General features: G+C 38.1%; 1 long non-coding RNA gene across 1 annotated transcript; it reads left to right on the top strand.

Moving 5' to 3' along the window:
- The first annotated feature begins 645 nt into the window (after positions 1–645).
- On the top strand, positions 646–23,473 carry LOC136701569 (uncharacterized). Its single transcript, XR_010803818.1, has 3 exons — positions 646–741; positions 929–1,015; positions 23,363–23,473. It is a non-coding gene; the product is annotated as an uncharacterized lncRNA (long non-coding RNA).
- The last annotated feature ends 4,338 nt before the right edge of the window (positions 23,474–27,811 follow it).

Raw genomic sequence — 27,811 nt, 5'->3', positions numbered from 1 at the left:
AATTTATCACTCACCACCACTATACACACACCATAAACACTCACCACCCTCAGTTGACCCCTTCCCTAAGAACTGCCCATCCACCATAAAGCTTCAAACAGAAAAACCAGTACTCAACAACAACAGTACCATCAGGATGGACCTGCTGGACTAATTGTTCATCGCTATTAAGTGTGAACTTTAACCTGTGTCTGTGTCTCATAATAACCTACTTTGCAAGGACCACATGTTGTATAGCCTTATAGCTTGTCCTGCAAAGCATTTCACTTTGTTGTGTTTTACATACTCAACTAAGGTTGTATATTAAATTTATCAGCATGTGCAATTAAATATGTACATTTCCAGAGATTAATTTCAGTACAGTACCACGTACATGTAGGTGAATGTCATTCTGACGAACAGAGAAGATACCATTTTAGGGGGAGGGAATTGGGACGAGTAGTCTTTGACTAGAATCCCTAAAAATGTTAAGCAAATTAGGTACATTTAATTTATATATAAATTATGAATATATCATCATAAATACTATTTTATTTACACTGTATATATGCATTTTTTAAGGAGAAAGTATACATCCAGAAATGCTCTGTGCTGCCCAATCCACCCCTCTAGGAAATGGTTCAGTCCAGCCCCCAAAACAGTGGGAGCGTCCAAAAATGATACTTGGCTTCCTAAAATAAAAAGAGTAAAAAGACAGGAAAGAAAGCCTGAATTAATTTCACGCAATTTTTCACAAGAAAGGTGGGTGTAATCTGAGAGTGGTGAGAATGACTGTTAGCGTTGTCCATAATGAACCAGGCTATTTTAGCTCTCCAGTTATTTTCCGCTACTTCATATAAGTGTTTGAATTTCGCGCCTTTTTAGTCATTAAATCAATGCAGACCAACGTTTAGCAAGCTACTCTGTCCCTCACTCTGTCTTGTACCAGGCCCAGCTGATTTTTCAGGCTCACCAGCTCACCACCTTCCCCATTCCCTCACCAATGAACAAGCCCAACTCTCAACTGAAGAAGGAGGTGAGCAGAATATTTTGAATACCATTATTTGGCATAATATGTGGAGTCCAATGTGATTTATCTTTTCCTGGGGCCCAAGTCTCTGGCAAAATCTCTTTATTATTTTAGTGGCAAGTTGAAACATAATTTGTAAACAAGCCACCCCACCTCAGATTACTTCATTATGACATAAATTTGAGAAATGTACAGAGGCAAATACATTTACAGAATGGACATGGTCTTTACTTAATCTTTATAGTCTTGGCAGATCTATTGGTGCCAGCGGTGCAGGCACTTCTTTTCTTGTAATGACCCAAGTTTTATATAATATTTGGCTTGACCAGAGGTCACTACAACATTTTTACTGCAAACAAATCAGCCATAACATTAGTGAGAACATACATTCACTCATACACTGAGCTGGCTGATATAAAAAAGCTGTTGTGAGGTCAATAGATACAGTAGATGCATCAGTATATTATGGGACATTTGGTCTTATGACTGAGACCAAGCATTTGAACTCTGTCATGCGGAAATGTGCTCAGGGTGGAGTTCAGTCTTCCAAAGAAAAACACACGCACACAGTCTCTCTCAATGAGAATGGAGATTATGATAAGAGACAGTCCAGATAACGCACTATGTATATTGTAATATTTCCATATATAGATTGATAATATTTTTCTTTCTAAAAGGCAAATTAACAGTCTGTTTTCCTCTAGGAATTTTCAACTTCTTTTCAGATTTGCATGAAACCACAAACACTATGGTGCAGATGGTATTTAAATTGATTACAAAAATGGCTCCACTTTATAACTGTATATACTACACTCTGATTCCAAAAACAAAGTATCTTTAAAGTGCTCTCAGAGTTCTTAGAGGAACACTAAGTAAGATTTTTATCTATTTATTTTAAGTAAGATTATGTATATATTTTTCTCCAATCCCATGACCTCTCTAGTGCAATTCACTTTTTCAGCACTGTACAAAAATCAGTTGGGAAGTGGAGGGGGTTGATTCCAAAAGTTACATAGTGTCGTTTCTGCAGTGCTGAGCCCAGAATAACAATGTCAATGGCTCTCTTTCCCTTTTACAGGCCAGAGGAGCATTACATTTTTGAAGTGTATGTAGTGTTTCCTTAAACCATTAAGATTTTCTATTTCTATTTATTTACTATTTAAATAACTTCACTGCTTAAAGGGCAAGAACTGGTAGGTCCTGCATGTGTTTCCTCCCTCCACCCAAAGACACAAGTTGGCATGTGAATTGGCTGCGCGAGATCACCCACAAGCGTGATTGTGCAAGGGTGTGACACCCTGTGATGGTTACCATGTATTTGGTTTGTTCCTGCACCCAAAGCATACTTTAGCAGGATGAAGCATTCATTCATTCATTATCTGTAACCGCTTATCCAATTTAGGGTTGCGGTGGGTCCATTGGGCGCAAGGTGGGAATACACCAGTCCTTCACATTCACTCACACAGACACTTTAGAGTCACCAATCCACCTACCAACGTGTACCAACCGGAGGAAACCCACGCGGACACAGGGAGAACACACCAGCTCCTCACAGACAGTCACCCGGAGCGTGAATCGAACCCACAACCTCCAGGCCCCTGGAGCTGTGTGACTGCGACACTACCTGCTGCGCCACCGTGCCGCCCCAGGATGAAGCAACTATAGAAAATGACTGAATAAATGAACTTGTGTCTCCATGTTTCAATGCAACTCATGGAACTGACTGGTAACTCATTCATTCAGACATTCTTTCACTCAAAAATGAACATGTTCATTCAGTTACTCACATTTAATTTTTTTTAATGACAAATAGGCTAACAGAAATGGTCCAAAAAAAGATATGTAATTCTGTAAAGTTTACCACTTTGGAAATGGGCTCAGATGTATTTATTTGTTTGTTTGTAAATCTACAGATTTTTTACAAAATGTTTCAGTCAGAGAACAATGTTGAACAGTTATCCTGCCTTATCTGCAAAGATTTGATTATAGGACTCCCCGTGGATGGTAATTCCCTTGTTTTAAAATGGAATTTATGTAAAATAAATTTATGTAAAAGAATCCTTATACTTTAGTTTCCTTATAATACTTTATACAGTGAAATTGCTGTTTAAAAAAGGCATTGGGCAAACAATGCTTCTACAATGAGTTTTGGTTGTGGGTTTGAGCCCTGCTCCGGGAGACTGTCTGTGAGGAGTTTGATGTGTTGTCCTCGTGTCTGGGTGTGTTTACTCCCACTGCGGAAAAACACATTGGTGGATTGGCTATTCAAAATAAGTGTAAAAAGGCGTGAGCGAATGTGTGAGTATGTGTTGTCCTGTGACGGACTGGCGCCTCCTCCAGGGTGTGTTCCCGCCTTGCATATAGTGATTCTGGCTAGGCTCTGAAACCACTACAACTGAATGAATGTTTGTCAAATTTGTGGATAGGGCTGTCGCAATAATTGAAGTTATGTAATAACATAATTTTGGGAGTAGGACCACACCCAAACTCCTCCTCTCAGCCCTATATATACCCCGCAAATTCACGTCATTTCCGTGTCAGACAAACTCACTTCATTTAGTTCAGGAGACGAATCTCAACTCGAGTTCTTCACTATGTCAGCTCACTCCTCCGCGCTGAGTCATTCCTGCTGATCCCCATATTCGGAGCCGTGTTCAGCCATTATCAAACCCACCAAGCCTCCTGTTTTAAAAAAAAACTTGCTCCCACCTCCACCCCGTCTTCACACTTTTCTCATATTCATTTATTCATATACGCATTCATAAGCCCCTACTGTGCAACTGACCAGCCTTCCACTTGGAACCTTCACAACTACATTATATACATGTTTTTCCTTTTTTGTGTAAGGTATTCTTGTTTTACACTTCAGTGTTTGAATGTTAAATACATTCACTTAAAAAAACGTAAGAATGTTGGCACCTGATCTGCTATTGCTGAACGGCTTAGTGTTCGTCTTTATTTTATAACATGGAAACATTGGCAGCTAAACCAAATCAGCTTTTCTGATTAGAATAAAGGATAAATTAAGTAATTTGTGGTGGTAATATCACATATCGCAATGTTAAGCCCCGTTTGCTGCATGGGAAATTACACTGCGACAACCCTGTCCGTGGGTGAGGATATGGATGGCTGACTTTACAGGAAAAGGAAAAACAAATTAATTCATACATGAAATTAGTCCAACAGTTTGTTTTCTTAGTAATGTTCTTTCTATGGAATGTAGTTTAAATAAACAACAATAAACAAGAAATATAAATAACAAATATCTTAAACTTTAGTCATTAAACTCACAGTAACAGACAAAGAATATGTTCTGTTTCATGGAGATGCACATGGAGTCCTGGGATCCTTTTTTGCCCTCTTAAGCTATTATTACAGCATGTAGCGTTTTTACTCAGCATGTTGTTTATCATTTACATGCAACACTGCTTACATATCACTAACTGCATGACTTATTCCTCTTAAGTAGTAATCATTTGCCTTAATTTTTTTACAATAAATCAAAGATATATTTTGGTTCTTTTAAGTACCATATCATGGCAATTTAATTAAATGATATAAACAAGTGTCAAAACCCTACAGTCCAACAGCAGCCCATTTGACATTTCTAAGGTATTATGTTCCATACATTTGGAACAAGTCACAAAACAGTAAAATTAATCTTCATACTGGTTTTCATTGGAGCAATCAGTCAATTTAACCACCAAATCCAACAAACATATTTATGGAACAAGTAATTTTAGTTAAAGAATCAAATGCTTCCTGTTTAATATATAGTGTATAAGAGATAGATGTTAAATATGCTGACGTAACTAAAAGTGCACAACCTAAATATTATAAGTGGAGTCTGGTGGAGTTGCAGTCACACAGCTCCTTGGACCTGGAGTTTATGGGTTCAAATCCTCCGGGTGCTCGGGTTTCCTCCCACAGTCCAAAAAAAAACACACATTGGTTGGTGGATTGGCAACACAAATGTGTCCATAGGTGTTGGTGTGTGAGTGTGTTTTGCCCTGTGAAGAAGTGGCGCCCCCTCCTAGGTGTGTTCCTGCTTTATGCCCAGTGATTCCGGATGGATTCCAGACTTTTCCTGCAACCCTGAACTGGATAAGCGGTTGCAGGCAATGAATGAATGTGTCTGGTGGAATAACAAAATACAAAACTGTAGAATTCAACCCTTTACATTAATTCTACTATCCTTATTCTGGGTTTGAGCTGTAGGCAAATAGAACAGGGGAGCTGGAGGTGTCGAGTTACATCTTAGCCTTTTTTAAAAACAGGGTTGATGAATGAACGAATGGATTTTTAAAGATTCATTCAATGGCTTGAGGAGTATTTTAAGGGTTGTTTTTCCAGACATCTTAGACTATAAGGACTATATCCTCCTTTCAATGAAAAATGCCACTTCAAAATTCTGTCCTGTCCAGGACTAGGGTTGATCTGGGTCTGGTAAACTGCCCCTAAATGATAAGAACACTTAGCCATGTAGCCATACCCTTTGGTGGATTTGTAAATGTCTTTAGATTTGTGCTCAGACAAGCACTTAAAATGCTGCAATCAAAATGATTCAGTGCCATGGAAAATTACGTTTATCAGCTTAATTAACATTTACTTTTATGTAGTTTATAAAAGTGTCTAAAAATATACAAACATGGTGTTTCTATAAGATTTTATGCTGCATTCGGATTCGACTGTTAAATACATGGCCATTGTTATTTTTGAAGCTCAGTTTCTGTAGAATCCAGAGGTTTTCAGTACTCATGCATTTTCAGTGAGGAAGAATGGCAGCAAAAAAATCAATAGGTTTTGCAGGCCTTCCAGCAGATGTTCTAATATTAGTTAGGTCTTCTGATGGTTTTGTTCTTCATCAGCAATATCCAAAAGTGTGTTTGTTGTTCATTTATTACCATTTATTGTTAGGTATTAATATAAAGTGGACAGAAATACTAAAGTGTTTATCAACATTATAAAAGGTAATATAGTTCCATTCATTCATAAATTTCTTGTTGCCCTTTTCAACCAAACTCAAGACTTGATCTAGTTCCATTTAGGGTTTTTGAACCCTGGTGCAATCCACCAAACCAGTCCACGTTTGCATGAGTTTTGATGGGAACGAGGCTTATGTCACGGCTCTCGGTTTTAAACAAAGCAGCATCAGAGCCATAGATAATCGGATAGAGTCAGTATGTAGTCATGGTTAATTCATTGTTTACAGTGTGTTCACTTCATGGCGATATAAGAAACACAGGTAAATGATGCAAAATATGTCTGTTTAACTTCAAACTGAGTGTTTTAAAATATGTTTACAGAGCCATCCTGCTGAGCTTGTGAATGCTTGTTGTCAGAACTAATTGTGATATAATTGGTTTTAACCAGTTACTTTCGAAAAATATATTCACATTTAGTGAGTCCTCTGATATAATCATTTCTCCAAGCATTCTAATTTGCCAAAATAACTTTTTGTTTGCTTGTGGTTTCCTCAAGCCCCTTTTGTTTTTTTCACTGACTTGTTTCACTTTGAAAAACTAGAATCTTCTTGTACATCTTTTGTCAACCGCCATTTGTGTAAAGTGCACACACGGTTGTACAGATGTTTAAAAGGGGAGGACATGGGAATCCACCTTTTTAATCGTCATATTTTTTCTTCCTGCTTTACTGCTTGTCTTATCTCTACCCCTTTGTTCAGTCAGCTTGCACAGGTCATGTGATACAGATGGGGAAAAAATAGGTAATACATATAATTATCAGTTTTTAGCGATAGCTATAGATATAAACATATCCGTACACACAAGAAGCACAAAAATCATAGTTTGGGGTGTTATTAGTGAAGATGTAGGAAAATTGTAAAACAAACATAAAGGAAACAGTTGGGTTTTTTCTGAGATTATCTTTACTGCTGATCTAGGGACATAGCAATACCATAAACAAAACATCTTGGAGATTTGCTTTCTCTTTTGCTTGTGTCACAAGATGCAGAATGAGGTCTGGCATTGTGTTGCTTAAATAACCATGACTATCTTGGAAAATTATATCAGCATGATGGCAGAATATGCCCACCTAAATCTCTAATAAACACCTCTTCATCACCCTGACACCACCATACCATGAGAAATAATAGCATTTGCACATTTCCCTGATAAGTCTGGATGTTTTCTCTTATCTTTGGAATGGAGAACTTCATGCCCATTTTCCACTAAACTTTCAGAACATCTGAGACGTGCCCAGGCCTAGAAAACACAATAGAATTTCTGCATAAATTTGGTGTGTAATTCTCTCCTTGCATAATAGGGTTTCCATTTGCATTTCTTGATGCAGAAGTAGACTGTTAAGCAAACAAATATTTTCCAAAATATGCCTATGTGACTATATTTAAACAGTAGCAAGACCGTTTGCCATGCAGTGCTGTCTGAGAACTAGAATGAAATTTGACACACACACCACAGACTGAGCCTTTGGTGGATGCTCAGTTTATTCCCAGTTATGAAACCCTCGCCTTTTTACCAACTTGCTTTTCTTAAATGAAATGGTCCAAAACAGTGCAATTTAAATATCCTACCATTTTTTTACACTGTCCCAATTTTTGTGTATGTTGCAGGCATCATATTCTAACTTCTTGTTTTTGACGGTAGTGCTGTCTTACAGCTCCAGGGACCTGGGGTTGTGGGTTCAAGCCACATTCCGGGTGACTGTCTGTGAGGAGTTTGGTGTGTTCTCCCCGTGTCCATGTGGGTTTTTTCTGGGTGCTCCGGTTTGCTCCCACGGTCCAAAAACACACATTGGCAGGTGGGTTGGCTACTCAAAGGTGTCAGTTGGTGAGAATGTGTGTCACCCTGTAAAGTACAAGCGCCCCCACCACGGTTTGTTCCTACCTTGCGTCCTATGATTCTGGGTAGGCTACGGATCCACCACGACCCTGCTTTGGATAAGCGGTTACAGACAGTAAATGAATGAATGTCTTTTAGTCATAACCTAGTAGGGGTGGGCGATATGGCCCTAAAATAAAATCACAATATTGGTGATATGATGAAACAATGAAAAATACTTTTATTAATTTACAGAACACACTACTGCAACAAACTAAATGTTATATGAACATTAATTATATTAGATATATGTAATATATGTTAAAAGTATTAAATGGTTTTATTTATTTAAAATATTTATTTTACTACAAATGTAATTTCAATCATTCAGAGCCACTTCATTGTGCCGTACTTCATTGTGCCTAAACAACTCATGTAAAGAATGTGGGCCATATTATTCCTAATTGCATGACATCGTTAGGTAAAAATGTTAGAATATCACAGTATCACAATATTGACTTTTTAAAAATCGTTTTAAAAATTATGGTGATATTATTGCGAACGATGCGATATGGCACAGTTCTAAAACCTAGTTATATGAAAGTTACTAATGTGTTAATGTGATAAAGCTTATACATTTTCAAATGTATGCATTTTCAGTTTTGTTCCTGTGAACCATCTATAAAGTGGAACTGATGCCAGAAATTGTCTGCTGAAGCTTCCAGACACTTTCCTTAAATGGGAGCTGGTCTTATTCTGTGTAAAAGAGTAACTGTGCTTGAGGAAGAGAGATTGGGCTGCGCATAAATAAACATGTTTTGAACTATTTGTTACCAAGCTGTGCTGTGTCTAAATCAGAATAATAGACAGTAGTGAGGCTTGTGGCTATAAAGATAAAGTGCTGCGTAAAGTAACACTGAAACCTGCCACCCTTAGACCAACGGAGTCAGAAGACCATAATTTGCAAGATGGGATATATGGATAGGGTAGTGGGTTAGGGTTAGAATGGGTGTGATGTGTAGATTTCTTGGTGAGTACATTCTCAGAAAAAAGGTACATTATTGTCACTAAAGGTACATACAGTGTAAATGTACCTTTTGAAGGAACAACAGTGGTTTTAGAGTTGTGTTATTTAAAGGCACATTACATTCTCTTCTCCAGAAAGAGAGATGTATATTTGTAAGTTTGCATTATAGAACCATGTGAAATAAAAAAAAAACATCCAGGAGAAGAAATGGAGCATAAGAAATCAACACAATATATAAATATACAATTATAACAGAATAAGGTAATGTATAATGTAGAGAATATGTAGCTTGAGGGCACCACCACAGAGACAGCAAAATATACCACCACAGTGACAGTGAACTAAGACTGGCTGCTGGATTTTGTAATGACCTGGATAGGCAAAGTGATTTTGAAAGGGTAGACCAAAAGCGGGGTAGGGCAAAATCTCTGCATCTTTAGGAGTCACCATAGGACCAGAAATTCAAGTAGTATTGTGCAGATGGATATATAATCATTTAATGTGTGGGTCAAAGATGAAATTGTGGTCAAAGAGGACACCAAGATGTCAGGCAGTGATGGGAGGACCAATGGGATTCTCATTGAAAACAAGTATTAGAGTAACAAAGGTAGTTACTCAGAGTATCTCTAAATGTTTCTGTAGTTTAATTGTATGTAGAGGTAAATTGCTGTAGCTATGACAGTCAGTATGAATGATATGATTAGTGTTATAATAAATAGGGTTAAAAAATCTTGCAAACTGCTAAAATTAATGAATCAGGGCTGTATTCTCAAAGTAACAAATCTCTGAAATCATTAATCTATCAGACTTAAAAGTGTCTTAATTTATTAAATTTATAAAATTTCCATCTTATACTTTTGCCCCATGTCTTTTGGCACACAGGGCTTGGTATATTCACACAGTATAGTAAATTTTTTGGAATGTTAAAATTCTTTTTGATATAAAAGCAAGAGTATCCATCCATCCATTATCTGTAACCGCTTATCCGCTTATTAGGGTTGCGGGGGGTCCAGAGCCTACCTGGAATCATCGGGCGCAAGGCGGGAATACACCCTGGAGGGGACGCCAGTCCTTCACAGGGCAACACAGACACACACACATTCACTCACACCTACGGACACTTTCGAGTCGCCAATCCACCTGCAACGTGTGTTTTTGGACTGTGGGAGGAAAAAGCAAGAGTATATGATTTACATATTACATATGGTAGTCGGGTTACTTGGTGGTTGTAGAGATATTTTTGATGATGTTATCTCTGGTAGTTCAACTAAAGCCTGTATTTTTGCTGTGTGTGCTGTTACAGTTCGATGTGCCGCTGTAGGGCCTGTATTACAGCTGTGAGGCCAGTAACAGTGAGGCTTATTGTTGTGTTCCGAAACATTGACCTGAAACCCCCCCCAACCACCTCCATTACTCCCCTACCCACATGTGTTGTGTGTGTGGGTGGGTGTGTATGGATATCATGTGAGCACCAGTTCCAGCTATAGCCTGAAGATGCTAGTCTCTTGCCCCTTGTGAGCACGTAGGAGAGGAGTGGGGAGTGTGTGTGTGTGTGTTTCTGTGTGCATTTTTGTATAAACAGTTGTATTATTTTTTAGCTTATGCTCAGAAGTCACACATAGCTGCTACCAGAACAAAAACTTGTATCTCTAAGTTGTTGCTTTAATTTTTGGACATAATTTTAAATAAAAAAAACCCATATATATATATATATATATATAATTTTTTTTTCTTATATAGATTATAGTTTAGTTGTATTACACTGTATGAATACCAAATGAATACCAAAAGTGTACATCTGTAGAAATGTGTGACTCAGACATCCCATGGGCCACAGAACAGATTTTAATTCATTCAATATCTGTAACCGTTTATCAAGTTCAGGCTTGTATTGTTTCCAGAGCCTCTGCATAATGACTGGGCACAAAGGCAGAAACACATGCTGGACGGGGTGACAGTCCATCACAGGGCACACAATCTTACATACATTCACATACACAGGCAGTGATTCTTTATCTACTGTAAGTTCTGATTAAGTGAAGGTGTTCCTCTTTACCAGTTTTTTTTTATTTTTCTGTCCTCAGCACATAAAATACACACATTTCACACCAGAGAGGTGTGCTAATACCACAAATTAGGCATGGTCTGTGTTTTTGGTTGCTTTTTAAATTGTTTTATAGTGATTAAATCTGGTGGGAAAATCTCATTCTTCCTTTGAGTAACATGACTCAGGGTCTAAATAGTAATTCTGCTGGAACAGCATGTGCAAAACTCATTCAGTTATACAGTTACAAATAAGTATAAATCATAGTTTGTAATTTGTGTACAATTGTTTCATTCTTTCTCTCTTCTCTGTGCTGTGTTGGTTCTGACATGCTTTTTCTTTTATGAATTTTGTTTTATGAATTTATGCTTTAGCTCTACACATTAATTACAAATGTGTAATTATGCGAAAATACATGTTACATGCGACAATTACAAATCAGGTCTTGATGGAAAGCCCAATTTCTCTAGTTTGGAAATAAAAAAGTTTCTTTAGTTCACTCTAATGATGAACAAACAGGTGATAAAGATGAATTAGTGTTGCGTCACGCATGCAATGATCCCGGGTTCCAATGTGCTAAAAAAAATCTCTTCTGCGAAATGCTACCTGTCTCCACATTAAAATGTTTTTTAACTGTACATGACTGGGATCAGTGCGTAGGTCTGTGGGAGGTGGTGTTTATCCAGTTAAGATGTGTTTTCGTTCATAATGCTTGAAAATTTGAATTGCATTTGTGGATAATTTAGTTAAATCATAAGGTATGTAAACATGTACAATCTCGATTATTACACGTCGTACATCGAGTGAAAACGTTACAACGAATTAACCAAATTAATCGTGAAAATCGCCCAGCACTAGTTCTAATGATAGTGCTCCATCCAGTACTTTTGGGATTTGTTGGCTATGAGGTGACATGGTGGTGATCCAACATCCTGACCTCACTTACACTTGTTACTGAACAGAGTCAGATTGTCAGAGTAAAATTTCAGAATCTAACCGAAAACCTTCCCTGGACAATAGAGACAATTACACCAACAAAAGCAGAATAAACTATTTGTCTCTGTTATCAGTCTGAGAAATATGTCATTTTTCGGACGGTTAACTACTGCTCCACTAGCAGCACACTTTAGCCAAAATGTGCTAATGACACGTAATCCTCCATTAGCACACAGAAACGTATGCTTCTTTTCAAAGGGTGACACAGTGTTGGGTTTTCCAATTTAACCCCCAAAACTGGAGTATGGTTTGCTACCTCAAATGAGTTTGACACCAATGCTTTAGAGGGTATTCCACACAAACTCTTCACCATGTTGCACCCAATCTAAGGTTGTTAGATGGAAAGAAAATCATGAAACCAGCTTTTAACGCACTTGCTCTTTCACACTCAAATTCACTTGCACACTCAATCAGGGTTAGGTATTCATATCATGCACTGGTACTGTTCTGTCTAGGTTCAGATCCTACTTCAGGTATCAATCCCTTGTCTTAAACTTCAAAAAGGTCATCTTTAATACAGCCCTAGCTAATAGATCATATTATGTCACTATATTCCTTTTATATTAAAATATTTAAATGCATTTGCTGTCTCAGACACATGCAAGTCCTATAAGAAGTAAGCATTTACTTTAAAAATATATTGTAAATAATAAATAAATAAATAAATAAATAAGCAATGGCAATGCTCTTATTCTGTTGAAGAGGACCTGGGGTACTACTTCAGCACTAAAGATTGCTGATCAAGTGCTGACTGCATGTTTACATATACCTTAGTACACGTAAGAGGTAATTGACATTCCTCAAATCTCCTCAGAAACTCTAACAGGCTTTAACATCTTGTGAACTTGTAAATCAGCCCTTTATGGGGCATTATTACCAGCGTGCTTAGCCTTTAACCTTTTTCACATGATGTTATGACTAAACCTAGAAAGAAGGTATTCTGAGTAAGACTTATCCAGACTAAAGCCATTATTCCTAGTAGCATACTTGTCAGATTATAAAAATTATTGGGGTATTTGCTAATCAACATACCACTTTTTCTAGTGGTGTTTTTTTTTCCCAATGTTGGTTTTTAATTTTACATTTAATTATGTGAATTTTTTCACATAATTTTTTAAATCTAACTTACAGGATAACTTGTATTATGTACACCTGAGGACGTGTACCGTTATAAAAGGATGTTATAAGTACATGGAGAAAAAAAGCAACATTTACCACAACTTTCTACAGAAAAGGATTTGTTATTTGCACTGGCTCCAAAAACCACACATCACTGCCAAGCGCAGAACAGATTTAGCACTTCAGTGCTTGCTAGCTGTTTACCTTTTACCAAGATTTAACCATCTGCCATTTCAGAATGAAATTTGTGGCATTTTCTAAACCTGACTGAAGCACCTAAGCTGTTGCTTTGCTTTATCACAGACACAAACACACTCTGGCTGTTTGGAGTGATGCTAGCACTTTTAGCATGTGGCTAGGACAAAGCAAGGATGACACAGCCTTTTTTGGCTGCTCCATGCTCACTTTCTCCTCCCCACATCCTTTCTCCTCATCCTCCACACAAAGAATGCTTTTCCAATGTTCTCTGCACAAGCCAAAGACCAATCTTCAATGTGACTGTAATTCTTTGAACTGAAAAAGTTTGGCAAGGCTGCCACAGTTCTCTTTCACTTCCTGGCTAACATGAGTCCAGCGAAAGGCCAAAAATGACCTGGCAATCCAGCTGCCTCAACACACCCCTAAGCATTAAAAAAAGCTGTTCTATCAGTCAGATGGCATAAGTAGGCCAAAGCGTTCAAGGGTTGCATTGTGATGCTTTTAAAAGGGAAAGTTAGTTATGCTTCAGAACCATCTGAGTCTGATGTTAGATAATTTTTTGAGGGCAATATTGAAATAGTTTCAACAAAATCATCAGCTATTAAGATCAGAATCCCATTTCAGAACATTCTGTCATTTCCACTCTTGTTTATAAAAATCACTTTTTGAAGGCCTTCCAAAACCTTAATCCTCTCCACCACATTTGTTTCTAACCATTTAAAGACAGCCTTTCTAATCAACGAAGGGTTTAGCAAAATGTTATTTTAATTTTTTTTTGTTAAAAAAACAAATTGGCAAGATGTTTAGTTATATTTAGTTATATTAATAGTATTTTCACTTGAGTCTCCTTCTGTCAAACATCGGCATTTTTCAGATTGTCACGGCATCTTGTCCTGGAAAGCATGTCATAAATGAGAAACAAATTGTGTTGAGATTGTGTTGGGCAATAGAGGTGGGTTTATAATAAATAGCCTACAAACATGTCTCTACATGTCATTGTACATCTGTCCAAAACTGGTTATTTTTGGTACTGAGTAAATGTGAAGGCTTATAAAGATCTCTCTGACAGTTTTATAGCCAGTGAATGCTTTTGGATGTCCTAGTGTGTGAGAACTGAGTTGTATGTTCACAGCATTATTTTAGAAATAGAGAATTTTAGCACACTGGAAAGGAAACACAATTAAAGGAAATAGCTGTTGTGCTATCATTCTTATAGCATCACTTCCAGTCCCACGCGGTTCTGTATTTAATTCTGCCTGTGGAATATTATACCCACGTCTCTTGACATTTCTCACTCATTACCATTATTTGCCGTCTTTGGTAAAAGGAGCCATTGATGTGTGTGGGAAGTTTGTCAGTTGAGGATTACATAAATGATAATGTGTTTACAAGTACGTCCTAACTTACCTGGTCCAAGTAATCTATGTGGTCAAACTGTGTTGTTAAATAAAAGCCACCTTTAGTTTGTGGGTATCTTGGTTTACATCCTTTTGATTTGTGTGAATTTTCTCCCAATTAGTTCTTTATAGCATCACTGAGCTACTATGACAAAATGGTTAAAGTCCTTTGATTTGAGAAAAATCTATTTTCATGCTTATTTCCCTCATTGGCTGAGCACAAACTGAGTGGTGTTTTTCTACATTGGTTTGAATCTGAATAGCCTGATCCATTTTATAAACACAAATTGTGATAGTTCTGCCAGTCACATTGCATAATGATTAAGATTAAATATTTACTTTACAGAGACAAGATTTTAAGGAACCAATAATATAATGTAGAAATGGATAGTTTTTCCTTTTTTTACTTTAAAGAGTAGAGAAAGAGAGAGAGAGAGAGAGAGAGAGAGAGAGAGAGAGAGAAAACCAGAAAATATGTACTCCTCTTATCTTCATTCTATACTGTTGACTGTTTCTGGATGTGTGAAGCTGTTGATGAGACTTAGATCCATGTTTAGATTACAAAACCTGCAATTTTCTTTTCTGCTTTTGTTCAGCTGCACAGTCTGTAAGTCATTTGACAGTCATTTTTTGTTGCTTATAATTTGTACTCTGGCATCATATCCTCTTTCTTGTTTGCAAAATGGCCAAGAAACACACAAGTAAGTGGTAGGTAAAGAATATTACCCAAAATAATTTAGCTAGTTATTAGATTAGTTTAGATAGTTATTGAGATACAAATCAAATCAAATTTATTTATATAGCGCCTTTTACAACTGACATTGTTACAAAGCAGCTTCACAGTTTCAGAACAGAACATTTATATTTACATTCTATTTTCATGTTGTATTAAAAAGTCTGCTTGTTTTGTTTTGGAGCAGCAAATTGACAATATGTTGCAAAATGTATTGTGCTAGTATGGACCATTCCGTGAAAGGCAACATGAGGATGCAAACTCAGATTTCATTGTTTGGGCAGGATTTTAGGGTGGTGTAGGAAGGTGCATGCCAAGCCCCCAAAAATTCCAAGCATGCAAGGCATTAAATGCAGCAGAATTGTCATGGATAAGAGTGTGTATATAACTGATAAGCTTGGGAGGTCCATTGGTTGAGGGTTTGTTGGCTTTCTGGATCCTGAGTAACAGAAAATGGTTAGAGTCCAGGAATGAATTGTCTGTAATAAATTGGTGCATGACTAAGCACAACATGAGGCAGCAGAGGAATAGCATTCAATTGCATAAATTGAACATATTTTTAATATGTTAATGACAGAAGTGTTAACACAGTGAAGGATGACACGATTGGACCAGCTGTGTCCACAAAATGCCACAGGAACAACGTGGTAGTGTTTATGCAACATGACACCAAAGTTGACTGAGAGATTGCTGAGTCCATCAGGCCAGCAGAAAGTCAACCAATGGCTGCTGTAAAAGTCAACAAAGTTACTTTGGGAGCAGCAATAATGGAAGCGGGAGGATCTCGGTTAGCAAACTTCATTAAGAAGATGCTGTTCCAGTTGCATACAAGGAAATAAAACAAGAATTTGAGAAATGAAAGAGCAATCTATAGGGTGAAATTGAAAATCTCTATAGAGGGGATGATGTTTGGCACCATGGAAACAATGAGACAGAGAGAAGTCACAATCGAAAAAGTGGCAGTACGGTCTAAGTCTACTTGGACAACAAAGAAATGCCCAGATGGTGGAAGTTGCCAAACAAGAGGCAGCAGGGGAGAGGAGGAGGTTGAATCAATGATGAGGAAGCCATCCAGCAAAGAGGCAATGTTGAGGCTGATCCACAGCTGCACCTGAGGACAGTGCATGAGCTGGACAGTAAGGGGTGATGAGGAGACAGGGTGGGATGATGAGAGGAGGGGCAAAGTGCAGGAGAAGAGCGAAAGCAAACCAACGAGGAGGCAGTGTCAGGCCCCTGGAGCACCAGCAGGAGGCTGAAACTGACTAGCTTGTTTGTGGGTGAAGTTTAAATGTTCTGTATGTTTTTATTCACTGTTACCACAGAAGCTCATTCATAATTCAATTGCCATCAAAGTTGGCATGAAACTCTCATTCAATGATGAGCAAAATAAATATGAAATGTATGTCATTTGCATTTCTAAAACAAATACATTGAGTCTAAAAATTAAAATAAGCCTGTACTTAAAAGAGTTACAGCCCTTAACACTAAACTGTTGGACTAACAGAAAATAAAAAAGTGACTCCAACAAGTGAGTTGTCAATTTAAACAATGGAAAGGGTTATAAAACTCCTTCAAGACGTCCAGATTGATTTCTGTCTTAAAAACAATTGTGATTATACACAGCATAAGATGAAAAATTCCATAAGTGTAAAGTATCTTAAGTCCACTGGAGTCTTAGAGAGCAGAACTGTCCTTGCTCTTCTGGTAGGTTGGATGTCCTTTCCACACCTGAATCTCTGCTCACTGTGCTAGCTAACATGGCTGTCTGTCAGCTGATGCAACAGATCTGGGCAGTTTGCTGTATCCTCCGAACATAAAGGTGTTCAGTGGTAATTTGTTAGTGACATATGGAATAAACTTAACGTAGAATACTGTATTTCTTCGGTGTCCAAGTCTCAGTGAATTACAACAACAATGTAGTCATTGTGATTTCTGTAATTTTTTCCTCATCATTGAGAGATTCCATATTTTTTCTTCATCTGGGAAAAAATTGCTGCTCATTCAGGCAATTTATTTTCATTAGTTGAAGCTACAGTATGTTGTCCATGAACCTGCAGTGTGCAGCTATTAAAACAGTGGTTCTCAATGTTGGTCCTGGTGAGCTTCCTGGTGAAGACACACTTCAACTTTGGTGGGACCAAGATTGAGAACCATGGCATTAAGCAAATATAATTTTGTGTCATATATTTTTCTTTGCACATTCTGTGTTTGAATGTGTCGTAGTTCCATAATTTTGGCCAGTGTTTGTACAAAGCTATTTGACTGTTCTTCTCACGTGCACTTTACAGGATACAAATGTAAAAATCTTAAATCTCAATTATTGTGTGCTACTTTTTGTGATAATAGTAAGGGCACAATATGATATGTTTTATGGTTGCTTATTCTAGTTTATAAGCTGTTTTGTGTGAGGACAATGAGTCTGTGTTTGATGAGACTGAGGCTTTTACCCTATCGACTGTTGAACAGTCTCCTCACATTAGCCACATTTATTGCATGAGAGGTCAGGTAATGGTGCCATTCATCAAAGCTATGACCACAGGATCTTCTGACAACACTAGCACAACCCTAAAGCTATTCCAGAACAAGATTTACAACTTCTACATTGACATTGCAGTCAGGGGCTCACTCAGGAATAGACTACTGTCTGTAATAACAATATATTCTAGTAAGTATTTTCAGTAAATATGTCATTGAAAGTGACCTCTGTCTTTTAGGTGACGACTATGTCAGTCGGAGGCTTGGTGAAATGTTTATCATTGTCACTAGTACCAAAAATCATTGTGAAAATACTGCATACAATTTTCTATTCAGAATGTTTAATTTGAAATACATTATCTCAGAAACACTTCACACTCCATATACTAGATGATAGAACATTGGTTGGAAGATTTGACTGCAGTCAATCAAATAAATTTGAATGAGGTCTTGTGTTACTTATGTTGGATTAAGTCTACAATTACCAGTATAACACATCCCAGAGGTGTTGGGTAATGTGACATCACGCCAGAGAACTGTAGAATTGTGTGTGTCTACTCCTGACCATCCTATTCTATTATTCATGCTTCTTTATACAAGCTCGGTGTACTGAACACAATAAGTGCACTTCGGAGTTGTTGAGTTCACCAATTACAGGGAGTGTATTTGTACTTTTGAACATTTGCAAAAACGAAATATAGGTGATTTTACATATTTCAGTAATTTTCACTCAATTTCAGAAAATCATTTACAGCCCCTGTAGACCAGGAAATACAGTCCATGCAATAAGCAGCATTAAAGAAGAGAGATGGGTTTTAAACTGTAAAACTTTAATGGAAACAGGATTTCATATGTTTATGCCAATGATGACAATGAGAAAACAGGAAAAAATTAAGTGGACATTAGTGTCAGTTTAACTTATATTGAAACATGTCATTCATCAAGCCCATGATAGCAGTAGATAGCACAAAGTACAGATGCACAACACTGTAGTGAATGTAGGATGTGTAATATGTGGAACAAAACATATGACAATAAAAACACAAGGGGAAAAATACAGCCAAGTATTTCTCCCAGAAGTTTTTTTTTGCAATTACATGTTTTGTTATATTGTCAGGAACGCGGAGGCGGACTGACGGAGGCAGATGCACACGCTAAATCACAGTGACTTTATTTACAACCAAAATATAATAAAACAAAGACAGACTAAGAACTAGAGAGAATACTTAAAGAAAGACCTAGACAGAGAGAGACTTTGAAAGAATGACCTAGACAGAGACATGGACAGAAAGAGAATTGGACAGAGAGAGCTAAAATAGACAGAGAGAGCTACAGAGGCTAAACTAGAACACACAGACAAGCAAACGTGGAATGTCCAACATGAGGAAGAGAGACAAGAGAACTTAAATACACCACACAGACAAGGGACACCTGAAACAGATAACGAGGGGGCAGGGTTACAAATGACACTGATGAGGACACTGACGAGGAGGTGGGACTAGGGCGGAGACATGGACAATAACAAACAGAGCCATGTGCTAAGTGAGCACATGGCAGGGGAAAACAGACACGACAGGACAAGGGTGTGAAATATATACATGTATAATTTCTTTGTGTGTATTGGAACAACACACAAAAACAGAAACAAAGCCAAAATTGTTATATATATTGTTGATATATTAATCGTGGTATTGATTTGCGCTCATATCGCCCAGCATGAAGAGAAGTTGATTCTATCTTTGCATTGTGTGTCTGTGTGTGCGGGCGGCACGGTGGCGCAGCAGGTAGTGTCGCAGTCACACAGCTCCAGGGGCCTGGAGGTTGTGGGTTTGATTCCCGCTCCGGATGACTGTCTGTGAGGAGCTGGTGTGTTCTCCCCGTGTCTGCTTGGTCATGGGTCTTCCAGCAGGACAATGTCCCCAAATATATTTCAAAAAGCACCGAGAAATGGATGGAAACAAAGCGCTGGAGAGTTCTGATGTGGCCAACAATGAGTCCAGATCTAAATCCCATTGAAGACCTTAATTCTTAAAGGTCTTAAAATTGCTGTCGGGAGAAGGCACACTTTAAATATGCAATACCTGGAGCAGTTTGCAAAAGAACATTTGTCTAGAAGAGGCATTTTCCCATACTGACTGACTGACTGACTCCTAATGTTGAAACTCATATGCGTGAGTAAGAACGATATTTCACCTTCTGCTGTTAGTTCAGCTATATTTCACAAGGTGGCACTACTACACTGTCTGTTGTTAGTTCAGCTATGTTTCACATATTACTTTTCTATAGAATCATATTTGTGCCAAAAAGAATCGCACAAAAAATTCATCTCAAACGTAAAACTTATAACTTGCAAACAAAATATCCAGCTCCGAGTTCTGCGTATGCTCTCTGAGTTTTGTGCGTGAGCTGAGTTTTGTGCACCTGATTCCTGAGTTTTGCAAGCAGTTTTGGCACAAACTGGCATGGGCAGGTTTTCTCAGAGTTACCTTTCCATTGGCTAATGAGTTTTTGAGTGTCAACTCAGTGCCCAAATTATTTTGGACTGTGCATGCGTATACCATGTTGCAGCTCAGAACCGGAGAGACACAGGAGAAATTTCAACCTTAAGTAAGTAACTTTACATAAACTCTCTGTACTTGACCATTTTAAAACGCTGAAATACCTGCAAAGTCTGATGATATCAATGTTTACATTTACATTTATGCATTTGGCAGACGCTTTTATCCAAAGCGACTACAGCACAATTTATACAAAATACCTTACATTAAGCGCAATATGCCAGGAAGTAATAAGTGCATTAAAGAAAAACATTCAGTGCAAGAGATACTCTCGGAAGAGCTGGGTCTTCAAGGATTTCTTGAATGCGGAGAGGGTTTCTGTTGCTCTGATAGTGCTTGGAAGCTCGTTCCACCAGCGTGGTACCAGAGATGATAATAGCCTCGACTGACCTGTACGGGGGGTTGGTCATGGTAGTTGACGCTCCTTTGAGGAACGGAGAGGACGGGCGCTAACGTATGGTTTTAAGAGTCTATTGTGGTAGATGGGAGCAGAACCAGAGAATTCTCTGAAGGCCATCATTAGTGATTTAAATTTGATGCGAGCAGCTAAGGGTAGCCAATGCAGCTCAACTAATAGGGGCATGACATGTGCTCTTTTAGGCTGGTTGAAAACCAGGCGTGCTGCAGCATTCTGGATCATCTGTAGCGGTCTCACAGCACAGGCAGGAAGACCTGTCAGGAGGGCGTTGCAATAGTCTAGACGGGAGATTACTAACGTCTGAACAAGGAGCTGTGTTGCATGTTGAGTTAGGTATGGCCTAATCTTCCTTATGTTGAAAAGGGAGAAGCGGCACGATTGAGCTACAGCAGTAGCGTGATCTGCGAAGGTCAGCTGGTCATCAACCATGACACCCAGGTTTCTTACAATCTTGGTGGGGGCCACTGATACAGACTCTAGCTTGATGCTGATGTTGTGGAGAATAGCTTGCTTGGCTGGGAGGACCAGTAGTTCAGTTTTGGACAAATTCAAATGGAGGTGATGTTCCTTCATCCATGTAGACCATCCATGTTTATATTGAGGTAATGTTTCTGTCTCAAATTTAATAAAGTTGCATCAAACTAAATTCCAGTTTTTTGCATTTTGTGAGAAAATGTTAATGATTAATTAAAAAATAATAATTATTAAATCATTGATAATCATTAATGATCATTATTGTTAATATTATTAAACGAATAGGTGAAGTGACAAAAATGTCAAAATATTCTAACAGTGTGCAGTTCAAGCTAAAATAATTATCTGTTGAAATATTATGAAAGTTGAAATTAATTAAATATCAGATGTTCAGCCTAAAAACCTAAATATTCATATGCAAGATATTTGGCACATGGAGTCCCAATGCCGAAATACAAATGCTGCACCCAGAGTCGTGAAAAACATCCAAGGCACGGAGTTGTCACTCAAAAGTCTGCCAACAGGAACGCACTCTTAAGAAAAGAGGTTTGTGCCAAGACTGCTTGCAAAATTCAGGTATCAGGTACACAATCTATAAGAAGTTGAGCAAAGATCTCGAGTAGCTCACGTGCAAAACTCTGAGGGCATGCACAAAAGCCATGAAGCACCAACGTCAGAGCTGGATATTTTGTTTGCAAGTTATAAGTTTTATATCTGAGATAAAGTTTTTGTGCAATTCTTTTTGGCACAAAACTGATCTCATACATTTCCACCAACAAATTTAGTTCACCAACCAGAACTGTTACTTTTCCTCATTGGTGAAAAATTATGGGATCAGACTTGTACCAAAAAGACATAAACTGGTTCACGAACCAGAAAAAAGATTTCCCAGCTAGAACCAAAAAGAGTAGTAAGAAAGAGCTCAGAGACTCAAATACAGTGTTATCACCCAGTGGAGCTGGACAGGGTAATTTACAGCATTTCATATAAGTAAATAATTGGAAATGAAACAGGAAACCGCTCCGTTTGTGTGTGTCTGGTGATGTATTTTGGCATTAGTTACGGGTCTCTACTATTCACAAGCAGGACGGCTCGGAACTCAGCAACATTTATTTCACAGTGTGTGTCTTTGCCTGAAATATTGTAAAGGGAAGTGGTGGGGAGACATTTTGTGGCATTAGTGTGTTTATAAATCTCCATATAGCTGGGCACAGCCTTCTTAAACTTCATGTGCTTTACTCTAACCTGTTACATTGATATAATATAAATGTATTCATGCACAATTTATAATTAATTGATGAGTTTAACATATTGGCAAATAAATAGATGTTTTATATTTCCTACTATTTTACATTCAGAATATAAACAAACATGTATTAAAAGTTTGGAACATATAGCGAATGTTTGCTTATTGTCACTCAAAAAATTGAACAAACAATATTTGACCAGGGCTACACAAACATTAGCACATGACTGTATGCGAACTCTAAGGTGAGGTCTTGTTCAGGCCACTTGTTATCATCAGGATTTTATATCTCCAAACATTCTGTTTCTGTTTTCACATGAGTAAAAACTCTGGACCTTGACCTCTTCTCAAGTGACCTGAGTTTTATAAGGCATTAATGACACCAGCATGTCCTGGAATGAGGTAAGCCAGTGTAAAGTGAGTCAGTCAGTCTCTCTCTCTTTCTCTCTCCCCCTCTCTCTCTCTCTCTCTCTCATGTTCTGGGTCAGATGTGTTAACTGCCCTTGTTAACACCACACTGACCACTTTATTTTAGTAAAATAAAACAGACGTTTCTGCTACAACCGTGTGAAAGAAATGAAATAGAAGGAAATACTCCACACAGTCCAAATCCATTTGATTTGAGTTCTTCTGTTATTGTGTGTTGTGGATAGCCCTTGAGAGTTTAAATCCTTGAAATTTCACAATAGGTTTCAACTGCATTTCTGGATTTGTGGTTGCTGAAACATGCTGTATCACATAAGAGCTTTCCATTCTGTGGTAATAAAACAAATATATTTTTCCACATTTTTCAGATCTAGATTTGGTCTGGGATGGATCAGAATACAAGAAAGTTGATTTGCCCTTGTGTTTGTTTTTTTTTTTGTAGATAGACTGTGGTTGCCCTATTCAGAGAGAGATCATAGAGAGGGCAGAGAACATGACAGACATGCCTCTGATCAGAAGCCTAAACTGGTACAAAAAGAACATAAATGAGGGATATTGGATATATTTTAAAATTGTAAGGTAAGAAAAGGTGACATTTACTATGATTGCAGTAAAAGTGAGTCTCAATTCCAATGGTGTGTTTCCTTCATGTGTCTAAACCATACTGAATATTCATTCATTCATTCATTCATTCATTATCTGTAACTGCTTATCCAGTTCAGGGTCACAGTGGGTCCAGAGCCTACCTGGAATCATTGGGCGCAAGGCGGGAATACACCCTGGAGGGGGCGCCAGTCCTTCACAGGGCAACACACTCACACATTCACTCGCACACTCACACCTACAGACACTTTTGAGTCACCAATCCACCTACCAACGTGTGTTTTTGGACAGTGAGAGGAAACCGGAGCACCCGGAGGAAACCCACACGGACACAGGGAGAACACACCATATACTGTATGTCCAGTGTTTTGTGGATTCCTGCTCATGCAGCATTTCCTTTTTAAAAAATGGGTATTTATAGAAAATTGGTTTCACTGCAACAAGTCTGTACAGTTTTAGAAAAGCTTTATATTAAACATGGCTGTGATGATTTGATGGCATTCAGCCATGAGATCATTAATAAGGTCAGCTATTGATTCTGGATGAAGAGTTTTGGGTCACACACACCACTCCAACTCTCCAACTCATCCCATCACACCTGAAGGTGGTTTGCGTTTCAGAAACGTGTTTAATACTGGCATTTTAAGGAACCATGTTATCACCAGTCCCCATGTGGACTGTTTTTCTCAGTAGGATGTTGGATACCAGAGAGAAATTATGCCAGACACATGACAAGAACATCTAATAAACATCCAATAGCGAAGCCTTTCATTCATTCATTCATTCATTGTCTATAATCAGTTGTCCAGTTCAGGATCAAGGTAGGTCTGGAACCTACCCAGAATTATTGGGAACAAGGCAGGAACACACCCTGGGGTGGTGCACCAGTCCTTCACAGGGCACCACACACTCCCACAGTCACACCTATGGACAGTTTAGAGTTGCAAATTCACCAGTGATTTTGGGCTGTGGGAGGAAACCCATAGAGACATGATGGGTAGAACACACCAAACATGCCACAGACACTCACCCAGAGCAGGGTTCAAACACCCAAACCCCACGACCCTGGGACTGCGTGACATGGTTTTCCACTATGCCCCCTATAACAATACCTGACTTTATTAATATGATCACAGCAACCTTGACACATCACATGCAGATGTGAAACATCTAATGTAAAGAAGATTAGAGATTGTTGCAACAAATAAAAACAAACTTCTGATTGAAATCCTTCATATCAGAAGAAATGCTGGACAAACAGATGTACACAAAACTTATGAAAGGGGGATACAATCTTTCAAAACATAAAAATGAATTGCTTACTGTCTGTAAATAGGAAAACATCAAGGCACATTATTGTTATTTTAGTTAATATTATTTATTTAATATTATTTATCTCTGATTTTCCACATAGCGGGGTAAGGACTCCCATTACAGAATGATTCCTTGCCAGCTCTGTCAGTGTAGAATTTTAAACATATGTGACTTTCCTTGTTGATTGCCACTGTGGTGTAGTTAGTGGAGTCTAGTGACAGTTACAGTATATTATTTCACTTACGTATGTAAGTTTCAGCTATGCTACTGGTCAAGTGCATGTTTCAGAAAGGGGAGAATATGTCTGATGTGTTTTATTTTGTGTGTGTTTGTGTATTTTGTTTAGTAGTTAAAATGTTCACCATTCTTTGGAAAGCTTAATCAGCAGCATCAGCACTAGAACCATACATCAGTGGAGCTTCCAAACATTAGAGAACATTTTTAGACAAACTGTTTTGTATGGGGGTGTTTTACAAGTGAAACTGACCTTAAAACTCATGTGCCTTAGGGACAAACAAGTAAATATGCTCAGAACAGTAGAATCCACTTGGCAAGCAAAGCTGTTATTTGGGTCGGTTTTCTATGACACTTAACTAATAGCAATGTGCTAACGTCTATAAGTATATTAATTTAAATATTTGCCCATGGTCCTTAATGCTCTTAAATAAGCTAATACTCTGACTCATATTTGAGCTTTGCCTGCCTCACATGTAGTTGTAGCGGTCATACTCAAGCACCACAACAACCTCCTTTCTTAAACATTTACTCAGTGTCACACGGTACGTTTCTAGAAGCTTCTGACTGAGCGAGGTCAGCTGAAAACACATGTTAGAACCTAATTGCTCTTCTTGTTTTTCCCTGCATCCCTAACTTTTGACCCATATTTCTTTGCACTATCCATTTTAGTGGAGAGCAAGGCATCTTATAGACACAAAGACACACACACACGTAGACATAGCCACAGTTTGGACAGCAGATGTGAACAATAGGGTGTCTTCATGGTCTGTGGGTCTAGGAGAAGGGACACTGGTAGCTTTGGGCAGTCTTCACAAAATCACATGCACTGTTCTAAAAAGAGGTCTTTAGCTCAAAGCCCACTTTGTTGCCTCATATCTGTCTCTTTAAGCCCAGACTGGAGAAAGTGATTAGCACAGAAATTTGTTGAGATTTTGCAATATCAAGTATACAGTTGAAGAGTTATGTTTAAGAAGAACACCCGTGGATGTACTGCAGATATTACATTTACAGTTATTGCATGGCAATATATATTATGGGAGCAGAGTAGGTTCAGAAGGAAGGGACAATGAATTTATGAAATTATATGTTGTCTACATAAAACAAACAATGCCAAAACAATATTAATACTATGTGAGTTGGAAATTAAAGTAAGGGAATTAACAGCATATGTAGATGTATTAAAGAATACGAAGCAAAAGGTAGTAAGATGTAAAATAAAATTGTGTAGAAGAATAATTTACTTTTATTAGGTAATATTTGTATCTCCAGAATAAGAAAATTCTTTAAAAGAGGACCACTTTTAATCCGGTAATATATTTCAATTAAGCATCCTAAAGAAAATAATTTTTATTTTTAAAGATGTAGTCTCTTAAATGTAATATTTGATATATATATTTGTGCAATTAAGAAAGAGATGAAAAAGTGAAATATGATCTGAAGTTTGCATTAAAATGTGCAGACATATGTTCTTTTTAGAGGATGGGTACTGTATTTGTGCAACAAAACAAAAAATACATTTGGCCAGGGGCACACTAAATATGGTAACTATTATATTGCTGAGTGGAAAACATGTGTTTTAAATGTAATCTTTTTATTATTTCTAGCATCTGGAATATGGCAGCTGTTCAGCAATAAACTCTCTTTAGCATCTCCAGAGCTTCTGCCTAAAAGTGGGTGTAGGAAGAGTGTCCCTGCTTGACCAATGGAATTATTCCATGGAATTAACCGCTTATCCAGTTCAGGGTCGCAGTGGGTCCAGAGCCTACCTGGAATCATTGGGCGCAAGGCAGGAATACACCCTGGAGGGGGCGCCAGTCCTTCACAGGGTGACACATGTGGAATCAAATTTGTGCCGAAAAATTGCACAAAAAAATTATCTCAAACATAAAACTTATAACTTGCAAACAAAATATCCAGTTCTGACGTTTGTGCTTCCAGTTCTGCGCGTGCTCTCTGAGTTTTGTGCGCCTGATCCCTGAGTTTTGCGAACAGTTTTGGCACAAACCTCTCGCTTGGGCGGGTTTTCTTAGGAGTACCTTCCCATTGACTAATGAATTTTGAAGTGACAACTCAGTGTCCAAGGTATTTTGGACTGCGCATGCGTACTCCACGTTGCAGCTCAGCAGTGGAGAGACAGTGGGGATTTTACATAAACATGAATACTCTCTGTGATTTACTGTTTTAAAATGCTGAAATACCTGCAAAGTCCAACGATATCAATGTAGATATTGAGGTAGTTTCGTCTAAAAAATAAAAATAAATTACTGTGAAAACAAACCTGTTTGTCTCTCGTACTGATCTGAGGTAAATGCACAGTGATGTCTGTGTTTACTCAGGATAAAACAGAATAAATGAGCATTTATTTCTGTTTATTTGTAAAATATTTTTATATGAGTGCTTGAGCTCCTGCACAGAATCCCGTGTACTAACGTGTTCCACAACGGCTATTATGATTTAACACATCAGTTTTTGTCAGTTGTCACTCAAAAACATAGCCAATGGGAAGGCACCCCTGAGAAAACCCGCCCTTGCGAGAGGTTTGTGCCAAAAATGCTGGCAAAACTCGTGGATCAGACGCACATAACTCAGAGTGCTCACGCACAGAACTCGTGCAGTTCGCACACAAAACTGAGAGAGCACGCGCAAAAGCCATGGCGCACATATGTCAGAGCTGGATATATTCATTTCTTTTTGCGATCCTTTTTGGCACAAATCTGATTCCATAGACAGACACTCA

The sequence above is a fragment of the Hoplias malabaricus genome, chromosome 7, assembly GCF_029633855.1.
Source record: "Hoplias malabaricus isolate fHopMal1 chromosome 7, fHopMal1.hap1, whole genome shotgun sequence".
Taxonomy (NCBI): Eukaryota; Metazoa; Chordata; class Actinopteri; order Characiformes; family Erythrinidae; genus Hoplias; species Hoplias malabaricus.
Note: the sequence above shows the minus strand (reverse complement) of the source record. Positions and strands in the feature narration are given on the sequence as shown.